At 34.8% G+C, this 25,665-nt stretch overlaps 1 protein-coding gene across 4 annotated transcripts in view; it reads left to right on the top strand.

Moving 5' to 3' along the window:
* Positions 1-282: 282 nt before the first annotated feature.
* The window catches only part of LOC129748565 (nocturnin), a 125,445-nt gene continuing 100,062 nt past the window's right edge, over positions 283-25,665 (top strand). For 3 of the 4 annotated variants that reach the window (XM_055743224.1, XM_055743221.1, XM_055743220.1), the window contains exon 1: positions 283-861. The gene's annotated coding sequence lies outside the window, so the exon portion shown is untranslated. Of the gene's footprint in view, positions 862-19,328; positions 19,433-25,665 lie in introns of those variants that run through there. The other variant, XM_055743216.1, reaches the window with a different exon arrangement.

Raw genomic sequence — 25,665 nt, 5'->3', positions numbered from 1 at the left:
TATCCGATTGAGGCGTGTAGGAGCCCCTCATTTTGAAGCGGCTTATCAGCGAAAAGCACGTTTTGCACGAATACTTTCGCGCAATTGAACCGGCACCCAAGTGGGGAGAAACGGGGCCTCTGATAGCGCGTCCTATGTATGAACGTACGTCGTGCATACTTTGTAAGCTTACATACACTGTAATTAACACGAAAGTCCCCTCGTATCACATACAGGCGCAGATACTTAGATGGACGAACGTTGGGTTGGCTCCATGTGGAACCAGTCGTTCGGAACTTGGCAAAGGCCACAACCGGCACTAGTTTCCAGTCTGCATCTGCGAGGTTTGGATGGTTTCGATGGGCGGTCCCAAAGCTCGAGGACATTCCTAGGTCGTTGTCGCCGTTTTCCGTTTCGAAACTGACAAGTTCTCCAGTTGCAGAAAGCCGATTTAACCGGTACACCGGGATTCGAGTGCATTTTTGTGAAACCGATCACATTTGTCTGGGGGAAAACCAAACTGCGAAGGGGTAACTGTAAGCCCGTTTCTAAACACCCGCCCACAGAAAACTCCTTTCGGAAGCAGTGTTGTGGAAATTTACCGTGCTTAACTTGGTTGCGTGAAGCATTACCAATCGCTAAAACGAAGGTCTATCAATTTCAATTAGCTTAATAAAAGTGTCACAGGTGATAAGACAAGGTTGTTCGAAAACCAGTGCAAAGCAGATTGCCATTGCTGTACAGTTGAAGGTGAAATTAAGTCTTCAACGACCCCGGCTTACCGATTGTATGGGACTTTTGTTGCCGGTTTCTATGGAAAAATCCAGATGAACAACCTTTCGAAGACAGCTAGTCCCCATCAAAGATAAGCGCGCGCTTGTGGTAAGTAAATAGATGAATTAGAAGGGTGCTTTTGGCCCCGATAAGAACCTGAGCAAACGCAAATATCTTTACGGTTTGATTACATTCGTCGCTGCACGCTTTAAATTTGTCTCTCTGATGTTATCTGAATCCAAACATATCATCGTGGGCACACACAATTGTATCGGAGAACATGTGGATGATTCGTGACTCCTGTTTAGCCTAATTACAATAAACCCAAATTATTCAAAACTTACTCAACATTCCTAACTGACCTAATTATTCTTTGAAATAAGACCCCATTCAGTGGAATGAAATTCGTAAATATCGATACATTGTATGGCGAGGTAAACCTGACTTACGAGACGAGCAACTTACATGTAATCGTAACTTGTAACGTGTTTGACTTAGGCTGTCTCGTACAATTGAAGCGTAGCGTGGTGGCCTGACTGCTGGTAGCTTTTCAAGATTGCAATATTCATGAACCAGTTATCGTCAGAATGAATGACTTTGATTAAAGTTAAAACACTATCAAGCGTCGACGACGACGACTAGTTAGTAAACAAAGTCTGCAGCCGATAACGACGGCGTTGATCTATACCTACTAGGGTCGTCTATGTTTGACCAACACTTAAAAGTTCGATTGGAAACTCGAATGGTAATGGTAGATACATTTTATTGGTGGGTAGTTCATACTAGGTGTAACATCCTAGTCCTCCTTGGCAAGCTTTGACATAATTTAGCTATATCGATTGAGGATTCAAATTAGAAATACGACTTACTTTAAACTCAAAATATTTGCATTAAAAACTAATGTTGGTGTTATATTAAAAATTTATCAAATACACTAGTGGTCTTTAAGTAGGATACTTGAGTTTTAACAACTTTGTGTAATTGCACTTTTTGGAAGACGTATTTTTTTTATCACTCTTTAAGTTCTGAAGGTCAAGTTGCCAGATTTTTTCCAGCACGTCTCTGGGCTTGGCAAATGCGCGCTATTATATCTTAAAAGCGGGCAATATCTGGGCAGTTGACTTCAAATTTGTCGACCAAAAATTCGGGCAATATCCGGGCAAATTTGGTTGACATCCAGGAATTGCTCAGCAAAAATCAAGAAAACAAACTTGAATTTTTTTTTCATTTTTCATCAAAATCGTGTTTTAGGCTTCCAAAAAACCTTTCATGATTATTATTATAAACCGTGCTAAAAATGTTTGTTTTAAACGCATGAATAAATAAATTTTACAACAGATTTTTTTTTATTTGGCAAATAAAGTGAAAAAATCCTGGCAATGTTCGGGCTTTTAAATTAAATCCGGGAAACCGGGCCGGGCCGGACTTTTTCCAAATTTTGTATCAAATATCCGAGTAAACCGGGCAATCTGGCAACCTTATGTTAGAGTTTATTCGACCGGGTTTCCTAGAGAGGATTTTTCATATTTCTGTTGAGATTCATATGAAATCTGCTTTTTGATTTGTTACGAGTTTTTTAGTTTTTTTTTTAAATTCCAATTTCCGGATTTACATTTTTACGTTTCTTTATTTTGTGAGAATTTAAGATCATTATCCTTAGGGACTTTAATAATTTATTTTGGGTCTCTTGATAAACTCATATCCAATTCTAACAATGCATTGTACGTTTGCTTTGAGAAATTTTAATTGTCTCCTCTTAGACTTAATATGCCTCATTAGAGACAATTTTTATTGAATCCTTTGTGTGATTTTCGTGTTCAACTTCTTCTTCAAATTTCTAATTGTTGGTCCGCTTTTGAGATTTCCTTTTGCATAGGTACCGTCAAACGGGGCATCATGCAACAGCGGGGTTCGATGCAACATTTATAAAACACTACATTGAATGAATTTTAAATTTAATGTATTGTAATAAAGTTATCTTTTAATGATAACAAAATGATGATGACATAATTTCTCGCATCTTAAGCTAGTTGTCTTAAATTTTTTATTTATATGTAAGATTTGAAAAATCGAGAAATAAATGTACAAATTTTAACATTTTTTGATGCTGAAAAAAACTTTGGCCCTTATTCTGCGCCTCGAGTGACGTGACGATAGTAGAGTCACCCAAGTCACTCTATTCCAGCAGTCGGTTTAGGTGAGGAACGTCACTTCGGATGAACTTTGTGAGTTCTTACCCTATTCTCGTAGTCACCGTGGGTGAGAATCGTCGCATTCGGGTGACGATTTTAGGTGACAATTGTCGGTACCTTTTCAGGTGGTGACGAGATAGAAATTTAATCGAGAATTTATGTAAATCACAATGTTAGGCTCTAAATGGTTAATTATACTAATGAATGATAGTTTTGGAAATAAAATTAAGCAAATTTATTAGCAAATATGATTTTTAAATATATTGAAACTTTTTCATTGCTATCTCAAATATGTAATTTGGATTGGAATACTGAATGGAAAGTATGATCTTCTAATGAAATCTAAAATTCAGAGTTAATTGAAGTTTGTTTTTCGAACCGTTAAAACGATTAAATGACGAAAACTTTGGAATTCAAATATTAAAGTACTTTTAATTTTATTTTCACTTTTTAATAATATGCTATGCAAAGAAACCGGATTTAGGTTTATGTGACCGAAATTTGTCGTTTGAATCTGATGCTGCTGCTGCTATTTCGTTGGTTTCGATAAATGCTCGGCATTCCATGATCTCCTATCTGGCAGGCGAAACAACTTCCGGCATGCCACGGGGGTAACTTCAGTTGAGGAAAATATATAAACCGGCAGCATTCGCCATTACTGAAAACGAAAAAAAAACTTAACTTCTCTTGGATGATCGAACAGTTTCAGGTACAAAACACAAATTATTTTACATACCTGATAAACCTTTGGAAATGTTTAACAAACACCGCCTTTTTGTGCGCTGGGTTTTTGGAGCAGCAGCCGTCGGCATCTAATTTTTTTTCCCCGGCAATATGACCCAGATCCGAACTTAGCTTTGATGAACGAAATTTCCACTTACGTCGCACAAATCGTCCGTTTTTCTTCCTGAAGCAGCTTGCTGTAACCGTACCATCCGATGATGGCCATTTTCGAACCGAAATTCTAACCCGAAATTCTAAAAACTTACTTCGGAAAATCCGAAGCGAGAGCAAAATCCAAACAACACCAGCAAAATTCTACCATTTTGACAGATGTGTTCATTCGGTCACTCACCTAGAGTGAACCTCTGTCACTTTACCCACAACGACTCCGGGAATAAGGTGACAAATCTCACGGTGACTCGAGGTGAGGTGACAATCGTCACCTCATGCGCGGCGCAGAATAAGGGCCTTTACCCAGTATGACGGATCGGCTTGATAAAATTCCCTACAAACTTTTTACAGGTTTCCTCATATTATACCAACATTGTTGGTGTAAAAATATTTTTCGAACAATCACCCAATTTTTTTGAATGAATATTTTTAATATTCAGTTAGGTGCCTGGGGTTAAATGCAACAAAATGTAAATCAAAGAAATACCTTGTAAATCTCGTTTCCAAGTGTTGGAATATGAATGTTTTGAATCACGCGTTTGTAAACATTTAAATTTCATTCATCCAAACATTTATTTTTATGATTTCAGCTTTTAGAATTTTTCGTAGTATTATTTAACCCCTAAATGTATGCAGCATCCTTAATTTCAGAAAAAATGTGAAAATTTGTTTTAACAGACCCAAAAACTACTGCAATTGGTGTTGTCATGCGTAATGGTCTTTGAGACATCGCAAATATATTAAAAATTATGAATTTTCGTACGTGTTCATAAGATTTTTCATTAAAAACAAAGTTTGTTGCAAGTTACCCCATTTTCTAAGAAGGGTGAAAATCGCATGTTTTTAGAAAATTAAAAATAACTGAAGAAACCAATATTTTTTTTAACTACGTCAATTCGATGTCCCAGCATCCTTAAAACTTTTGATGCATAAAGGATACGATTAACTGTGAACATAAGTTTTTTAGAAGCTATTGAAGTTGAAAATTGTTGCATGTTGCCCCAGTTGACGGTATGTAGGGAGAAGTGTTCCTAAATGCGCATATTTGGTAATATATAAAATATATTCAATTTTAATTATCATGCGTACAGAATATGTAAACAAAAATGATAATCGAGGCGCTTAGCATCAGAGGCATCAGCGTCCAAATTTGCGATTAAATTCCTGGTTTGGCAAGCCATCTGCCCGTGCGGGAAGCGTAGTGCCCCTTTCGTGACCCAGGACACGATGAACGGGCAGGTGTTCATGAAAGAGTGCCTCCAGAAATGGCTGCTTCCTATCCTGAAGGCCCACAACGTCCCAACAATCTACTGGCCAAGAACGTGCTGAAGTGGTATGCGGACAATAAGATCAATTTCGTACCGAAAATGTTCAACCATCCCAACACTCCGGAGCTCCGTCCCATCGAGGAGTATTGGGCGATTATGAAGCAGCACCTTCTTAAACGACTTCAGGTAGTGAAGACAGTCGAGAAACTGAAAAAAGTATGGGTTTACATGCAAAAAATGGTTGATGCACAGGTTGTGCAGAATCTTATGGCCAGGGCTAAGGCCAAGGTTCGGACATTTGCGTAGGGACTGTAAATAAAATACGAGTAAAATGGTAAAATTAAGTTTAATAGTTATTTTTCAATCCCTGAAAATTTGATGGCAATCGGATGAAAACTCGAATTTTGCGAATCAATTTTGTGTGTGGTAATTTCATCGTGGACACCCTTTATAACCTTTCCTCGTAAAGGAGCTCCCCTTTCTCCTACTAATTGCCCTACTGGAAGAAGGCAGTAGTACTAAACATTCATTGATTCATTCCTCGTACTCAAATACCCTTCCCATCCTCTTCACATAAAACTTTCCCACTGGAAGAACAGAAGGTTTTCAAAATACCATAGTAACATTTCGCGTATTCGAATTCCTTCCCATACCAAATTTGTTTCCATATGCTTGATTAGTTTTCCAGTTATACTGAAAATTCTAAAAGAGCCCCATCCCTCCTTTCTATCTCCCCACTGGAAGAAGTGAAGGGCACCAAAACTTAATAGATCCATTTCTCGTATCCAAATACCTTTTCAAGCTAAATTAGGTTCCATTTGCTCGAAAAGTCCTCAATCTTATATATAAAAATTAAGGCGTTTTCTTTGTAACAACATCATGTATGAATGGTCGGTCGGAATGAAGTGGAATTTGGTATCCGAGGGTTTTTTGGGTCAGAGATGGTTTGTATAATAGTTTCAAGGATCTTACTTTTCATGGAAGGTGATCCCAATACAAATTCAACTTTATTTGTTACGATTTCCATAAGAATCTATTCGCGAGCACGATGCTGTTAAGGACGTGTAGATGAAATTAAAAATTTATTACGATTTATACTTTAGAAGGTAAAACGAAGTTTACCGGGTCAGCTAGTTATGTAATAAAAAAGGTATTGAAGCCACCCTCCTCCTTTTTTCTATCCACCCTGGAAGAAGGGGAAGTCTGACATAATCATAGAATCATTTCTCGTATTCCAATACCCTTCCTTGCCAAATTTGGTTCCATTAGCTTCATTAGTTTTCGAGTTATGTAAAAAATTGTAAGCTAGCCCCCCTCTCCCTTCTTATCTCCCCACTGGAAGAAAGGAAAGATACCAAATATTCATAGAAACATTCCTCGTTCCAAAATACCCTCCCATGACAAAATTGGTTTAATTTCCCTAATGAGTTCTTGAGCTATCCAAACATTTGTTTTTTTAAGAGACCCTCTTCCCCCTTCCAGTGAGAGGGAGGGGTCTCAAACCATAATAAGAACCTGCCCAGGCCTCAGAAGCACCCACCTGCCATCGTGAGTAAATCGTTTCAGTGGTTTCCGAGTCCTTTACACAAAAATCCCTACCTCGTCTTTAGAACTGGTTGTTTTTAAGAAGTGTAACCAAAAAAGTTCAGAATTTGTAGCCAACCACAAATTTAGAATTTTCATTACACATTTCTGCTTATATAAAATATTCTTCAAGAAACCAATTCCAGCCTAAATTTTATTTTGCGTTTCTTGTTCTTCTTAATGCAAAACTCCACTTTCATAAGGGTTTTGATAAATTACAAAAGGCCACAAAATTCACATTTATCCGAGGTGCAAAGAACTTTAGTGTGTTAAATTGGGTGCCCTTAATCCAAATATGTGGTTCGGTAGACATCATTTTAAAAAAATTGACAATTTTTGGAAAAAAATTCAAACTATTAAAAAATAAAATCGAAAACAAATGGGTTTCAATTAATTATCAACCTAAGAACGCAAGTTATTTCGACTTCTGCGAAAGAAAGTCAGAGAAACTTCTATTTGTTTACTTTTCCCCATTCTGTAAAATAAGGGAATTTCAACCGTTTTTTAAAGAAGTTTCAACCCAAATTGAATATTCGATATTTTTAAATGTAAAAATGAAATCATTGTGCAGGCTTCTACAAATAGGTTAAAACTTTCTTCAGTAATGTCAGATATAAAAATACTACTACTTGTTGTATAGATAACATTACTTAAGAAAGTTAAAAAAAAAATTAATTTAACCTTCTTATTGAAGCCTGCAAAATTGTTTGATTTTTTCATTTAAAAATATCGAATGTCCCATTTGGCTAGAAACTTCTTTTAAAAATAGTTGGAATTTCCTTATTCTACAGAATGGGGAAAAGTAAATGTCAGATATCCTTGTTTTGATATCTTTCCAATTTTTATTTGAGATCATTCATCATCATCATAATCAAAACAATTCCCTTATTTAATTAATTATAATAAAAGAATTCCAAATCAGATTTGTTCCTTATGATAGATATGTTAGATCATCGGTTATTAATGATTGATTTCACTCAACATTGATTCATTTTAAAACTAATATACTCTATGTCACCAAATCTAGAGGCGATAGACAAATATGTGTAAAGATTCGCATTCAGGACGTTTTATTTTACCAAATTAATATAGTTACGAAAATGTGTTATTCTTGAGTTATCAATTAAATTCTATAGATAAGTTTTTAAAATGAAAAGAAGTTTTTATTGAAAAAAATTTCATCTAGAATGATAAAAAACTTATCTTTTAATCTTCATATTTTGTTTGAAATTTCAAAAAAATTTACCAAATTTCAAAGTACAGTTTTTTTTTATTTTCAAATAAATTGATCGCATTTTATAGTCAAACTATTTTTGTTTTTTTAAAATATTTTTAAAAATTTTGTCATAAGTTTTAAATTCTGAATTTTTGTTTTTTGAAAACGCAATCTTCTTTGAAATTTAATTTGAAATACACTGTTTGTCAGGACCCAATATTTCAATTCACAACGAAAAAATTATCAGAGCTTGAAATTTTAAATTACATAACATGCATTTGAAAGTTTATCAACGTGATACTTATTTTAATTATTTTAAACTAGCTGATCCCATACGAACTCCGTTTCGCTTTCAACTTGGAATTTGTCATGAACAGTTTGTATGAAAGTCAATTGCCAAGCATTTTCCAGATGCACTTCCGAATTCATCGATCCCTTTTTCTGTCGTCTGCTACTCAATTTAAAATCAGGAATCACTTGACCGAGCCAAAAAACCATCGTATATAAATTTTGACTCGATCATTACATAACAACGCAATTTTTACCAAAAAGTTAAACCTCTTTTGGTGACCTCTTATTCAATCTTTGATATCTGAAATCGATTGCCCTTCTCTCAAAACTCCCGTGTGCAAATTTTCAAAGCAATCCATTGCATAATAACGTAAATATGGCTAAAACAGTGAAAAATTAATTTACATGAACGACCCTTTTCGTTGACCCCTGGCAAAACATATGACATCTGAAATCAATTGCTCGTCCTTGAAAACTATCGTGTGCAAAATTTCATCCCAATCCGATGTATAATAACGACGATATTGCAAAAATATTGAAAGGTTCCATGCCAAATTTCAGCTCTCTAGCTTTTGAGATGGCTGAGTCTATAGAGGACAGACAAACAAAAAAACAAACAAACCCACAGAAATGGCTTTTTATATATATAGATAATCTGTTGTCAAATCGATCATTATTTTTAAGGTTATCTTTGAAAAGTTCCTAAAATAATTCCAAGTAGCAACTTTTAAGCTTAATTTCCACGTTTTTTAAGGTGCACTTTCAATGTTTAAAACTAAGCATACATACATAACTATTTCCGACATCACTCAAAATGTGGTTGAGGATCATTCAATGACTTTTGATTTAATTTCCTTCAAACTTCCACTTAAAATTCCCATTTTTTTCTATTGAGAAAATATAACCAAAACCCTTTTTTGAAGTTATGGTAATTTACGGTCTGGTTTAGATTTTTTCTAAATTTCAAAAGTTAACCTTTTAATCTTAAAAGCTTCCCGAAAAAAAATTAAAAGAATAAATTCGGCACCCTGAACATATCAATATCAGTTCTTAAATTTTTGGCACCTCGTAAAAGGCAGAATTTCATAAACCTTCGAAATCTTGTATGGAAAAATTAATTAAAATCCATCAGAAAATGTTACCGGAGTAATGCACTATCTTATATTTCCAAACAATGTTTTGCGCTTTTAATGTTTAATTGATCTTTTTCAATATTATGGTCTTCATTTAATCAAAACTTAGCGATTTCCATCATCAACATTGGGACTAAACCCTCTTTTCTAACCTCGAATTTCTGAACCATGTGTTCCTGTTATTACTGATTTAATGAAAGTGAAACTGATTTCCTCGATGCGCAGTTGAGGATTTGCAGACAAATGGTTCTCTGTGCTGTGAGTTGGTGTTAATGGAACATTATTTCAATGATCAATCTAAAAAGATTTTCGATGATAGTTCAAGCTTTTGAGTCTTTCTCTTATCATGAGTTATAATCAATCTTTAATCAATCTATGGACTAGCAAATTAAGCATTGGCCTAAGCGTTGACGTAAAGGAGCACCCCTCATGTTTGCTTCTGCTTAAAGACGTTACGTGTGCATATTTTATTAACATGTGAAACCGTTTACATCGTTGAAAGAACAGAAGCTGTACTGTAGAATCTAGCCTTTGCTGGTTTTGAAAGTGAATGGAATTTCGTCAGTTAATTTATACATAATTAGAATAATCGTATTCAGATGTTACCCGTTTATTCTATTATCGTGGAATAAACTTCGGATCGTAATCTTAGTCACATTTACCACGGCGTTGTTATGCCTTCATTCCGTGCCCTATAATCCATTATTAGATGCTTCGTGAGAAAATTATCTCAACCATTTAGGATATTTCGATTGGATACATTCTTTAGCTAATTAAGTGTTAATTGTGAACTGGCGCCAAGACGCAATTGTATTCTTTTTGGAGGCAGACGAAGAAGAATATCTGTTTAGACTTGCGTTTTTGGTACACAATTTTCACTTTTGAAATTTATGCTTAAAAAGTATTGAATTAGAATAATCGTTTAAAATTTGAAAAAATTTAAATAACTTATCAATGGACTACCTCTTATGTCTTTTCTTAAGTTGAAATGAAAACTTTTATCTTCACTCATTTTATTCGAAGCATCAATATAATTTCACCGGTTGTATTGTTCAGATCCGAACTCAAGATTTCATTTGACAACCTTTGAATTACAAACAAGACAAGTGTCAACTTATGGCTCTGTTGAAACTGTTGAGAGTAAAAAATATTTACCACGTAATACAGGGCTTATGCAATATTAGGTGCCTTGTTATTTGACTTAACAGTGTTACCACATGCTAGTGTGTAATTAGCATTTGAAGAAATAGGTGTTGTTTGTAAGATTTATCTAATTCTTTTTTCAAACAAATCGTTTTTGAAGTACAATTCGTACCTGCATATTTGGAATAAATTTTCAGAGAAAGGTGAAAATGAAAATTGAAAATAATATTTCGATAAATATGAGAATAATAAAAAAATCAAACAAAATCGACAAAATTCACTTTATTTAAAAAATTGACAAAATTGACTGGCAAAATTTACAAAATTGACCCAATTGACCAAATTGACAAAATTGACAAGATTGACAAATTGACAAAATTGACAAACTTGACAAAATCGAAGAAAATTGACAAAATTGAGAAAATTGGCCAAATTGACAATGACAAAATCGACGAAATGCACTTAATTGACAAAGCTGACAAAATTGACAAGATTGACAAATTTGAAAAAATTGACAGAATTTTCAAATTTGAAAAAGTTGACAAAATCATGAAAATTGTTAAAATCGACAAAATCTAGAAAATTAGTTAAATTGACAAAATTTACTAACTAACAATGCTGACAAAATCATGAAAATTGATAAAATTGACATTATTGACAAAATGGAAAAAATGACCAAATTAACAAAATTAACGAAATAGACCAAATCAACAAAATAGAATAAAAATCTCAAAATAACAAAATTAAAAATACTACGCTTTCAAAATTTTCAATATTATTAATTTTCAAAATTTATTCTACAGATTTTCTACATTTTGGTATCGTATTTTACTCTAGCAAATGAAATTTTATCCAATAATTTTATCTATGTATTTGTTTCCTCTACTTCAGAGGTTGAATTATTTGAAATACATGGTCAGGTATCTTTTTTTAAATTGTATTCTATATTTTTATACCCCTTCCATTTTGAAGATATCATATGCTGTAACTCCAAAAGGAGTAAATTGAGTTAGATTATAATGTCATAGAAACGGAATCATACATGATATTCCAGAATCTAGTTATTCAAAAATCTCCAATTAGTTGCAAATAAGGTTATTTATATGAAATTTATGATTATATAAAAATACTTTTATCCTAATAAAAACTTTGAATCTTTATTTCCTGAATTCATTTTGGATTTATTGCGTATGAAATTCATTAATCATAATTCATAATTCATTTTGTTTTATATGTACCCAAATATAATTTACAGGCTGTAAGAAAGGCTACAATCCACTGTGAAGTGTATTAAATCGGGTTTTTATAATGTATGATGGTGCTGCCCTGATTCCTGATTCTGATTTTTGATCCGCATCACAGATCTAGAGCTTTTTCCTGATTCTTATTCATTTTTCCGTTTCCTGGTCTTGGATGCTAATTCAGGATTCTGTTTCTGATACTGGATTCTCAACTTGGATTCTGGATCTTTGATCCTGATCCTTTATTCGAATCTTTAATCCTGGTTTTAAGTTTTGCGCTCGGTACCTAATCCTGGATCCTGATCCCAGATTCAGAACGTAATTCCGGGTCCATACATTTATCCTGGACCCTGATCATTATTCTGATCCTGGATCCTGACTCTGCATCGACCAGGATCCGATAGTTGAACCTTATTCCGATTCTGAATCGCAATCCCAATCCAAATTCTGAATAACTTCAGTTTCCGATTCTTATTCTGGATCCTGTATCCTGATCCTTATAAGTTTTTGAGCTATGTAAGAAATTATAAAAGAAGCCTCCTCCCCCCTTTGTATCTCCCTACTTAAAAGAGGGAGGGGTCTCAAATAAGGCTATGATCATTTAGTATTCGGGCACTTTATTTCGTTGATAGCTACGTTAATAGAGCTCGGGTATGCAAAACTTTAGTAGCGTTGTGTTGGTTATGAAAAGGACTATCTTGCCTTCATAGAAATATTTTTTTTATCCAAATACCCTCCCATGTCAAGTTTGATACCATTTGCTTGATCGGTTCTCCAGTTATACAAACATTTGTCTTTTGCTTGGGAGACCCCCTCCCCCCTTCATGTAAGGGGGAAGGGGTCTCAAATCATAATAGAAACCTTCCCCGGCCTCCAATACCCCCACCTGCCAAGTTTCACGTAAATCGGTTCAGTAGTTTCCGAGTCTATAGGGACAGAATTTTGTATATCTCGGGTGTGCTTTCATTACGTCGTATGAAACAAAATGTAAACAAAGAGTTTTATTACGAAAAAATACAAAAACTGATATAAACTAGTCGCAATTCCTTTCCATTAAAAATATTTGTAGCCTGGACAACATATTCTATATATGAAATACAAATGTTAAAGTCGTTTTGATAACTTTTGCAGCAGTTTTCTGCCTGAAAAGATATCGTAAAAGAACAGAAAATTTAGATATTTTTTTTTATTTTTTGAACCCTTTTAACTTTTTATGGTTAGCTTCTATACGATGTTGACGTCTTGAACAAAATTACTACACTTTTCACAATCTAAAATCTTGCTCAAGACATGACAGCTCAAATGAAAATTACGAAAAATAATTTTTCTATCTCACTACTAGGTAATTTAATCACTTTTATCAACAGCTCATTTTGAAGTACTTGTAATATAGGTAAAATGTCCTGAAGATACTGTTGGTCTAAAATGCTTCGTTTTGGCGCTAATAATTTTGATCACATTTTTGTACGTTTTCCCTTGCGTGCCGTACATTTTGTGTTGCCAAATTCAAACGGTTTTTCTTAACTTTTTTCACTTATAACTACAAGAAACTATTGTTATTATCATTGAAATAATTTTAAGACAATTTTCGAAACATTTTCATTGATTTTTTTTTCATCATGGTTTTTTGTGCGAGCACATTTTTAGATTTGTATAAAATGTTTTTTGCAGAATTTTTTTTTGTCAATCTTCATTTTTTTTTAAATAATTTCTAGTTTCTAGCACATTTAGATTTGTATAAAATGTTTTTTGCAGAATTTTTTTTTGTCAATCTTCATTTTTTTTAATCATTTCTAGTTTTTTGTTTGTATTGTTTTTTTTTTATTTTTTGAAATTTTCATCATTTTGTCATTTAATTTTTTTGTTGTATTTTACCACAGGGTGGCTAGCGAACCGGGAAAAACCGGGAATCGAAAATGAAATCGGGAAAACAGGAAATTTCAAATCAAAACCAGAAAAATTCTTTATGGATCATTTTTTCTCTAAATAAGCCCATTGAGTTCTAAATTTCATCCATATTATCATTTTTTTTTTTTCAAAAGCGACCCGTTCAGAAGAGCATATCAAAATTGTTAGCTTATTTTTGACATTTAAAAATTTAAAAATTTTGGACAAGCGTCAAAAGAGAAGAACTTATCTGTCAAATGTTTGAAAAAATTGTTTTTCACAATTCTTTTCAATTTTTTACCTTCGAGAAATTTTTATTGGAACATCCTCGTTTTAATTCAATCGAATAGGTATTTACAAAATTATCTAAAAAATCAGAGTTTTGCAGCAGATATAGCTTAAGATATGAAGAATCGATTGGTATACGTTCTTTACTCATCCCTCTGATTCTAAGGGTCTCAATTATTTTCTTAATCCTTTACATTCAAACCATCACCATTATCTGAATAACCTTACGTTTAACTTTTATGAAGAAATTAACCACCATAATTTGTATTTGTTACTTTTAATTTATTGGCCTATGCGGTGAAAAGTGATATCCTTTTTAGTAGGGACATATATGTATGTATGTATGTTGGTAATCCATCATGGGTGTACGGATTCACCGCAGTTTCTGCCAAAGTATGTGTTCACATGCATTTTTTTAGATTATTAAGTTCGACAAATCTCCAATGCAGCGCGCCACCATACCCGGACCCCATGGTTTCGTATGAGCTGTTATGGAGTGAATGTATTGTGTTGATGTATGTACAGTTGCGTTCAAAAAAGAATGAAATCGCGTGAAGCTGCGTACCCACTTCTAACTTTGACAAGCTGCCATTTCTCTCACGGTTTATATTTTTTTCATGAAAATTTCACACAATCTAGTTCAACTATCCAACTAACACTCCTCCAAATTTGAAGTCTTTATTATGACGGGAAATTAAGATACAGCTATTCCCGTAAAAAAGGGAAATTTGGAACTGCTTCACTAAATTTGCTGTATCTTTGACAATTTTCATTGAAAATTCTTGAAATTTAGTCTAAAGATGTAAAAATGTTTGATCGAATACCAGGCCAAGTTTCGTCAAAATCGATGAACGTGATAAAAAATGGTGCCGGATTGAAAATGAGGTTCATTATCGCCCAGCAAACGATTTCATTCTTTTTTGGACGGATGTTTGTATGGAAAACATCGTAATCCATGTATTCTTGGTTTTTTCTTTCACAAAACAAAATTTTTTCACAAAGAATGTTGTAAATAGCTATAAACATCATTCGTACCTTGTTTCGAGAGAGAAAATGTTCCAACAGAGTTCAAAATAAAAGAACTGAAACTCTGTAATGACCTGCTAATTATTCCGATAAACAAATTTGATACACAATTAAAGCGAGTATTCTATTCGCTCTTGTGTTTCAATTCCAGCTCTGATGGAACAATTTCTATTTCTAAACAAATCAGGAATGAAGTTTTTATCAATTTACAACATTCTTTGTAATAAATTTCGATTTTGTGAAAGAATAAACCAAGAATACATGGATTACGATGTTTTCCATACAAACATCCGTCCAAAAAAGAATGAAATCGTCTGCTGGGCGATAATGAACCTCATTTTCAATCCGGCACCATTTTTTATCACGTTCATCGATTTTGACGAAACTTGGCCTGGTATTCGATCAAACATTTTTACATCTTTGGACCAAATTTCAAGATTTTTAAATGAAAATTGTCAAAGATACAGCAAATTTAGTGAAGCAGTTCCAAATTTCCCTTTTTTACGGGAATATATGTATTCCAATTTCCCGTCATAATAAAGAATTCAAATTTGATGGAGTGTTAGTTGGATAGTTGAACTAGATTGTGTGAAATTTTCATGAAAAAATATAAACCTTGAAAGAAATGGCAGCTTGTCAAAGTTGGAAGTGGGTGTGCAGCTTCATGCGATTTCATTCTTTTTTGAACGCAACTGTATATTCTGGAAGAACGAATCAATCAGGTGGGCTAGTTTACTTACAGGTATTCCGGCATCCGTGTATATACCTGGCCAGCTGGCAACTGATTGAACATTCCTATTATATAGTCAGTTATAGAATGAAACACATCTTACCTGTCGGCCGCTTGTGGGATTCGAACCCAAAAGTTTTTCTTGCCGCTACCGGGAATCGAACCCAGTACGCCTGGCGTATCGATACCAGACTCGCGCCAGCCTATCCACTAGACCACATCGGCGCTGCGATATCCTTTTTAGTAGGGACATCTATGTTTAACATTTAACATTAAAAAAAAAGTTTTATTTTGGTTTAAAAAAAAAACCCCATGCATGTACAGACTCCGTTCGATTTTGGCAACATTTGACTTTGCAACATCCGAGCAAAACCGTTCGTTTTGGCAAGATCCAAAAAAGACGGTTTTTTTTCAATTTTTTATTTTTTATTATTATTTCAAACTAATCGAAATTAACGAAAAACGTAATCCTAGCATGATTTTTTTAAAATTTGGGCTAATCTTAGGCCGAATAATGGGCCCAATTATGAGCCGAAATTGACAAAGTCTTCGACTATCTCCAACTCGTCGTCGTCGATCGTGACCTTGTTAATACTAGATAAGCGGGCTCGGTCGGTCTCGGACTCGCGTGTGATCATATACTTCGTCTTGGACGTGTTAATCATCAACCCAATCCTTCCTGCTCCGCGTTTCAGATTACGGCAAAGCAGATAAGTTGACTGGATCTGTTGAAAATCGTGCCCCGCATTTCGCCCACCGCTCGTCGAATAACACCTTCTAGCACCACGTTAAACATCATTCAGGACAGACCATCGTCTTGTCGAAGCCCCCTGGGTGATTCGAATAAACTCGACTTTCACCAGAAATCCGCACACAGCACTGCGTTCCATCCATCGTGGCCTTGGTGGTTATCTTCCCGGAAAAGCCTTTCCCGTCCATGACTTTCCATAGATCGTCACGGTCAATTGTGTCGTATGCGGCTTTGAAGTCGATTAAAAGATGCTTCGTTCACGAAATTTTTGGAGGGCAAGCCGCAATGTGAAGATCTGCTCCGCCGTAGACCATCCCTCTATGAAGCCGGCTGACTATGATGACTTCCCACGAATCTGTTTGCTTGTGGCGTTAGACGGCGGAGTAGGATTCGGAACAACACTATTTAGGTGGTATCGAGGACAGTGATCACTCGGTAGTCCAATTTGTCGTTCATCTTGTAGATAGGACATATTACCTCTTCCTTTCACTTCACCAGAAGCTGTTCTGCGTCCCAGATCCGAACCATCAACCGGTGTTTCCCAGCCGACATGTTGCTATTCAGCTGGCGAATGGCTTCCTTAACTTCGCTCATCGTTAGGAGTGGCTCCTCTACGTCGTTGGCTACGTAGGCAATGTATCTCCCCCCACCTTTTGATCTCTTGCATGTGCGCTGTTCAGGTGTTCATCGTAGCGCTGCTTCCACCTTTTGATCACCTCACGATTGTCCGTCAGGATGCCTTCGTTCTTATCTTGGTACATTTCGGCTTGCGGCACGAAGCCTATGCGGGATGCGTTGAGTTTCTGATCGAACTTTCGTGTTGCCTGAGAACGATGCAGCTGTTCCAGCTCCTCCTCCTCTAGGCGTCCTACACTCTTCTATACTCACATGCCCCATGGCGTTCTTCGCAACACTGTTGATGGCTGTCTAGATGGTCCCAACAGTTCTTGAGAGGGGCTTCGAGGAGCTCGCCCTCTGCGCGTAGTCTGCTGTGACCTCAGGTTACTTCAGTCATGCGATATTTAATCGAGTCGGGTGCCGGTTTCGTACGTTGTTCACTACGGAGAGTTTTGGGCGCATCTTAACTATCACCAGATAGTAATCCGACTCGATGTTGGCGTCTCGACAGGATCTGACGTCAATTATGTCTGAAAAGTTCCGGCTGTCTATCAAAACGTGGACGATCTGTGGTTGCGTTTGGTACGGTGATCTCCAGGTGTACTTGTGTGGGAGGCGGTTTTGGAAAAAGGTACTAAGTACGGTCATTCGTTTGGTGGCGACAAAATCGATAAGTTTGAGGCTGTTTTTGTTGGTCAGGTGGTGTGTGCTGAACCTTCTAATTGAATTCCTTCTCCTAGCTGACCTGAGCGTTAAAATCCCCGATGATCATCTTGATATCATGTTTTGGATAGCGGTCGTATTCACGTTTCAGCTGTGCGTAGAATTCGTCTTTTTCGTCACCGGTGCTTCCGAGGTGAGGGCTGTGCCCGTTAATGATGCTGATGTTGAAGAACCGACCATTAATCATCAACCTTCACATTCGTGGCTCGATAGACCACAACCCGATTACCCGTTTCTGCATCTTCCCCATCACTATAAAAGCTGTTCCAAGCTCGTGTGTGTTGCCACAGCTCTGATATATGGTATTACCATCTCGGCATCTCGGAACGCACGTACCATACCTCCTGCAACGCTACCTCCTGCAACGCTACGATGTTAAATTTGCACTTCTTCAATTCGTTGAAGAGCACGTGGGTACTTTCCATCAAATTTAGAGATTGGCAGTTCCATGCTCCAAGTTTCCAATCGCGGACCCTTTTAATAGCGTGGGTCTCTGCCGATTTCCATCCGAAATTTGTTGTTTATTGTTTTGTCACTTGTATTTTTTGCAGTCACGGGCCTTCAAGGCCCGCAGCTAATCTCACTATCCAGCAGGAGGGCCGTCTTGATGCTGCTGTTTTGATTCTCGAACACCACCAGGACGTTGTTGCACTCCGCACGACGCCCCTGACATGGAGAACAGACGCGTACGGAGCCCCCTAGCTCAGTTCGCATGCGATCAAAGCAACCACCGGGTTTAGGTACTCGATCTCCGCTGAGGTTGCTCGCACATCAGCCAGTACCACGGGGAGGTTGAGAATCGGATTTATCAGACAAGAGGTGAATTGATATTCTGTACAACTGGGCAGGGATATATTAAAAAATGTACTTATTACAATTGTTATTAATTTTTTTTCATTTTAAGGTTTTCTTTTCACGAAAACATGTTAATTTTTCATGATCTAGTAACGATAAGATTGTCAATCAAAGTTTGAACACATGCGATCACCAAACGCAGCGTTGAAGTGTTTGAAGAATTCTAGAGACGCACAAGAAAGTTACTAAACAAACGGCGGACGTTTGCTAAAAGTAAAAGCAAACAGTTAATCGTTGATCATCACTCAAGTTGTAGGTTTACCTAGCTAGCAGACGATCCCACTAATTGCCGGAGCCAGACAACACAGGACAGGTGTTTCTCGATTTGCTCGCTCCCTGATCTCCCTCGTTCTCTCTCTCTCGTTTGATTCAGTGAACGGAGTTGTTTCGTCGTGTCGTGTAGCAGGATTCAACGTTGTTTTGCGCGACTCCCCCGGCTTGCGTTGTTGTTGTAAACACACAGCAGCAGATTCATTCTTAGCGTCGTCAACGAGACGATCGATGATCGTGCCGCCGGTAATCAGCACGACTTAGGTTAGGACTGAACTGAAGTATCCGCCGGATAGACGACAATGTCCAACAAAAGCGGTACCGTTCTTACCGGGCGGCGCGGGCGACTCCTCGCTCACTCATTTATTTTACTACTTACAGGCCCCCCCGATTCTGGAATAAAATCTTTGTCCCGTTCGGGCGGTTGATTTAGTTAGTATCCAGTCGGCGCGCGATCGAGTTTGATCGGTTTTCCGCGTTCAAGCACGAAACAGGAAGAGAGTGAAGCTAACAGCAGTGCAAAACAGCGAGTGAAGTGATTACGAGTATTTTAAGAGTGGGGTTGGAAAGTACGTGCAGTGAAAGAAATTTTATGACGAAAAAATACGGCTTTTTGAACATTCAGATAAATATCTACTTCATTGAGATAAATTCCTCAAAGCAATCTCATATTTAGACAAAAAGCAACGAAAATCGTCACGAAAAATTTGATAACTTGTATTCTTAAGAAGGATACTTTCCTGGAATTCTATCATGCGTGAATTAACGATGCTTGATGAGCAACAGTTTTGAGTGTTGTTCGTGATGCTGTGTGTGGTTTGTTGATGCATTTCAATGGGAAAACGAGTGGTCATTCAGGAAGATTATGTTTTCAAACAATATTGTTTTCATTGATACAAACTTTTTTTTTTAACAATCAATTTTTTTCAGCTTTTTTTTCAATTTTCAAATGTGCGAAATATGGACATTAGACTACTTAAAATTCATATGGGAAATTCAAAACCTGTGAAATGTTATGCGCTGCAAACTAAAATTGATCCTAGGCCTACTACAAGATTTCATGCCAAATTTGGGCCAGATCGGATCACGGGAAGGGGTCGCTCAACTAGCCTGAAGTTTGTACGGGATTTTGAGATATTTTGTTCGGGAGAATCATTAGAAACCAGTTTTTCATCAATAACTTTGGTTCCCTTGGGCCCATTTCTTTTGAATACGGTTTTTCTTAAAGGCTAAACTAGGACTTATACTTCATCGGAAGACTGTATTTCGATAAGAGTTAGGATAACAATATTATAAGGCTTCAAAAATGGGCTAACATTTTTAAGAGTGGTATTTATCAATGTTAATAAGTGGGGGCGGTCGAACATATTAACGTCTCATTAACAAAGATAAATACCACCCTTAAAAAACTTTGCCCATTTTTGAAGCCTAACCTAAAACTTCTTTATCTCAACTTTTATCGAAATGCATTGCAGTCTTGGGATGAAATATTTGTCATCGTTTGAGCTTCGAGAAAAACCGCATTCAAAAGAAATCGTCCGAATAGACCATAAGTTAATAATGAAAATTGGTTTTACATGTTTTTCCTGAACAAAATATGTATCTCAAAATCCCATACAAACTTCAGGCTCGTTGAGCGACCCCTTCCCGTGATCCGATCTGGCCCAAACTTGGCATAAGGTCTTATACAAGGCATAAGATTACTATTGGGCTGCAGCTCATAATTTTTTTAATCGTGTCGGGTGATTTGGGGAACTCTAATGGACATCTAGTTCGTCTATATAAAAGCTTTACCAACCAAATTTTAAGTATTTTTTTCTAAGAAAAAAATTGATGGTAGTAACATAATCGCACTCGTTGGTAGTAATTTTTCAAAAACGTCATAGAATCCAAAAAATGATCAATAAATAATTAAAGTTTTTCTGTTTTTTTTTTCAACACCGCCTTAAGACAAGGTTTCTATTTCATTTTATACCTAGCTTAGGTTTTTTTAAAAAAAAAAAAACAATAATAAAAGGGGTGGGGAAAATCTCTTTAGCCTAACTGCTAATATTTTTTATTGTTAAAAAACACATAGATCAAGGATTTCTAAGAATATATAAATGATAATTTCTCAAAAAATTGGTTCATCCACAGTTTTCTAATTTTTTTCAACTGTTTGACAACTGCTTGTCAAACAGTTATGATTAGTATGGATTGTATGGATGTTTTGTTTTGAAACATGTTGCTTCAAAAGTGAGTTAAATTAATTATTGACTTTACATTATATTACAGATTAAATATTTTAAGTTAAATAAAATTATGTGGAAAAAAATATTATCAGTTCATTAAAAACAAAGTATTTTCAAAATCAAATTTCTCCAGGTCGAAATGCAGGATCAATATTTCGAATGTCTCGATGTCTTCTGTGATGTTTATAGGTACAATTTCTTTTTCCCCTTAGAAAGTTTAAAAGTTCAAATTTTGTATGCCGCTTGAAGCTTAAAGGGTGGGTATAAGAGCATAAATGATAAATTTCAAAAAATAATATAAATCGATTCTGCATGTCAAACACTACAGAAATTGATGCAAATTGCGGGTTTAACCTTCATCCGTCCCTGAAAATTTTAACCCTTTTTAGTCCCTGGAGTATCAATATAACACTCCTGGCTAAAACCAATAAATCTCTCTTGTTTCCCAACCGGTTTTTTTTTTTTAATTTAAAGCTTTGAAAACCTTGTAATGTTACTCAAAACTGTGTCCTAAACAATATTCAGCTACAGCATTTCAGTTTTCCGGTATTCAAAGTCTAAGAAAAAAGAAATCCGAAAAAAACATACTTCGAGGAAAAAATCGTAGATCAGCTACGGAATGCTCAAAAAAATTTAATTTAGTGTCCAAGAAATTTTTTTTTTGTTTCGATTATAGTCGTTTTACCATCTTTATGGCATTCGCGACTTTATCAACGTTACAGTTGGCGAATCGTTATTGAAAAACTTATCCGGTACAACTGTGCTCGATGTTTGCTATTGGGCTCGAACTTGTGGACATCGGCTCAGGAGACAACAGACTTGCCAACTGAGCTATATCACAAGCCCTGCCCAAGAAAGCTGAAGTTAGAAGCTTTACGTTGCTCATAAGGATATATTTTTTTAATTTTCTAAAAATCATGGCCACAAAAAATGTAAAAAAGTTGTGTAAAAACCGTACATTTCAGTCAATGAATCTTCCAAATTGTTTCAGTCGCATAAGATTAATTTTGAAAAGTGGATTGAATAGTTCACTTAATTAGGCATATTTTTGCATTTTTTGATTTTCAAAATACTCAACACAGAATTTTTGATGAATTTTGAAAGGTAGCTGCTTTTCGAACCTTTTATTAATATGTAATTTCTTAGATTTTCTAAGACTTAAATTCATCTTTGCACTGGATTTTGAGTTTATTTACGCGAGATTTCCGTAATAAATTTATATTCACCAAAAAGGTAATTTCATATAGATTCTAGTAGTGTAAGTACATTATCGCTGCGATACTTTACGCTAAGTATTGCATGAAAAGCAGGGCCGTATTAAGCCATCGGGGGGCCTGGGGCAAATTTTATCGGGAGCCCCTATGAATTGATTATATTTTTCATATACCTTCTCAGAAAATACATAATATTTTAAACATAAAAAACAACTGGAATTAAGTTCAGTATATTGCCTTTCAGAAGGCAGTTTCTAATTTGAATCTTCTTCTTCAAACAATAATTGTAAATACATCACGAGCAAACATTGTGAAAGAGTTAATCAACTTTTTGAAAATGAAAACTCTGTTTAGAGCTGTTGAAAGCAAAATTCAATTAGCAATTTATTAAATAGATCTATCATTGACTTAAATCCACTAGTTGCGAAAAAATCAAGATAGATAATAAAATGTTTTTCATTTCATCAATGATGTCTTGGTATGTCCTTTATCAAAAGCAAAATACATGTTTCTCTTATGACCATCGGAAAGTAACATAAAGATCTCTGATAACACATCCGAAAAAAAATATCCAAAGAAATTAATTTAAACTCCATGGAGATGCAGATATAAAAGTAAAAATGTAAAGTTTTAAACCTAAAATTTGATTTTATTCAGAACCACAATAAAGCGTCTTTTATTTTATTAAAATCATATTTTCAAATCAAGATTAGGGAAACAAATTTCGAATGAAATTCAAGTACAAAATAGAGAAATTTGAGATTGGCTAAGAAATGTTTGGTGCATATGTTTGAATATCTGATTTCGAGAGATTTGGCAAAAGTGCAAACATTTCTTAATTGAATTTTAACTTATTTATTAAAAAAAAACCAATAAACTCCAATTTTGCTCATGTTTTAGTTATCATTTTTTTTTTTTTGAAAAAGATTTGAACGCAGCTGACGTGTTTTAGTAAAAAAAATAATAAAAATTCAAAGTTTTTTTTTTAAATTTTCTTCTGGATTTTTTTTTCAAAAATCGCTGGATACTGTTTACATTTCTTCGGATTTTGTGTTTACAAAATTCGAAATCGAATCGAATAGATTTTGCCAAGTTTAAAAAACCTATCCATCCCTATTTGCACAGCTTGCATAAATACGGAATAATTTCTGCAATGTTTACTGAAGGGACCCTTTTAACTTAAATAAAAGTGAATCTATTCGAGATATTATTTCACGGGGGCCCCGTTACTTGTTATATCTGATGTTTCAATTTCGATTCTTTGTTTCTATTTCCATTTATATATACTTAGTTTTTTTAGAACTTAACCGGTATGATTTAAGTAATGTTATACTTATTTCCTTCGGCGGGCCTCTTGACCCCCCTCCCCCAATACCTCGCTAGGCACCCAGCAGTGATGTCGATTGGATTTATTGTTTTTCAATGTCAAAAGATATAACCCTGTTAAACAGCTCATAACTTTTTTGCCTAATGAAATTCGATCTTAAGGTTTTTAACAAAGTTGTTCAGCGGAAAATTTGCTAAAGAAATTAATAAATTGGCATAAAAACCATAAGCAGGCTCGGTTTCACAGAAGAAAAAAAAATGATGTTGACTTTTCAGTACAAAATATTCAATTTTCTTGTACATACCTAATAGTTCAAATTTACTCATGTAAACGTTACTTGAAAATTCTGCAAAAAAATCATGGATGAGTTTTGAACCAAAACGAAGCTTTTTAATCTATCTTAAAAAGTTTTAAATGCTCTTAGGTTGTAAAATTTAAATCATTTAGAATATTATCCAAACTGGATTTTAATCAGTTAAAATTCTGAAAAATTTTCAGATAATCGATTACCAAGTACTTCCTGATTAAATCAGGCGATTCATACACAGATATTAAATTTATGCGAAAAACTTCTACCATTGAAGTATAATATTCAAATTGTTGTTAGAGTTGAAATGTAGCTTAGCTTTCCTAAATATGGAAATTGAGACCGAACAAATTGTAATGTATCATTTGTTTATGTTTTCAAAAAAATACAATAATAGTTTTTTTTTATATAAGATAACCTTTAGGTTAATAATAATAATAATACCAAAAATACACAATGAAAAAGAAAATATATTTCTTGAACCATTTTTTTTACTCATGACCATCACACAAAGTCGCCAAAATGATAAACTATACTAATACTAGCAGACCCGGTAAACTTCGTCTTACCATGTTTAACTTGGCGTCCATTTTCAATTTTTCCTAGTTTTTTTTACATTTCCCTTCTTTCCTTTTACTCGAATCGTCCCGCTTAATTCTATCAAAATTAAACCATAGAATTTTAACTCAACGGGTCTTTTAAAATCCAATTTTTGTTACTTGTTCCATAAATAACTGTATGTTGATAATATGTATGTTCCATTTGCTGTATTCCGTTTAGTGATTTATTCCGTTTTGTTCGAGTTCACAATAAGGTTTAAACCGAAATAAAAAGTATCTCATTTATTGGAATATATTGCTTATGAATCTTTGGAAAAATTTTGAAGTGTTTTCCGAATATTTTGCCTAACGCAGCGCTTTCAGCTCCCAATTAGCTTTGGATGGTCTATTTTTAAGAGCTGAATAATTGAAACACATAAGAAAAGATTTTTTACTAACCATTTTCAAACAGCTTTTTATTCATCGTCCTCATTCTTCAAAGCAGTTTGAATTAAAATCCATATTTTCACCAAAATCATTTCCAAAAAGTTTCGCCTGATACTTAAATTATAGACTTTACACATTTCAACTTAAAATGTTCCCAAACAGCATTTGTCATGGCATTAAATCTGACGATTTTGTACACTGCAAATTCCTTTTTTTTATTCAAGCAAAAAATGCAAATAAGTTCATTTGATTTCATTAAGGATTATGTAATATTTTTAAGATTAATAACATTTAATTGAAAAGCAGATTTTTTTAAATTTAATAGATCGAAATGAAATAATCTGTTCCGGCTCTGATGGTTTCGTGAGTTCATTTCAAAAATGAAACATAGGGGCAAATGCAAACGAATATCACCACAGTTCAACTTTCATATTTTCTGAAAAAAAATAATATTTTCAAAAAAAAAATATTATTTATGTTGACAAAAAGAAATTTGTCCTATTTATTGGGGCAAGTGATAACACATAGGTCTTTTTCAGTTGCGTCAGTGAAAAGACTTTAAAATGAATTTAATACTTGTTCTTGTTTGTCTGTATTATCAACTTTCATTGATATATACTAAGTTTTCTCCGGAATAAATTAATAATTGGTACTTCAATTTCACTGAATGCTGTTCAACCAAAAGACCTTGATTTACAAAGACCTTTAATATAATTTTGAGTATCCGCTTCAGACTC

This window comes from Uranotaenia lowii, chromosome 2 (genome assembly GCF_029784155.1).
Source record: "Uranotaenia lowii strain MFRU-FL chromosome 2, ASM2978415v1, whole genome shotgun sequence".
Lineage (NCBI taxonomy): Eukaryota > Metazoa > Arthropoda > Insecta > Diptera > Culicidae > Uranotaenia > Uranotaenia lowii.
Note: the sequence above shows the minus strand (reverse complement) of the source record. Positions and strands in the feature narration are given on the sequence as shown.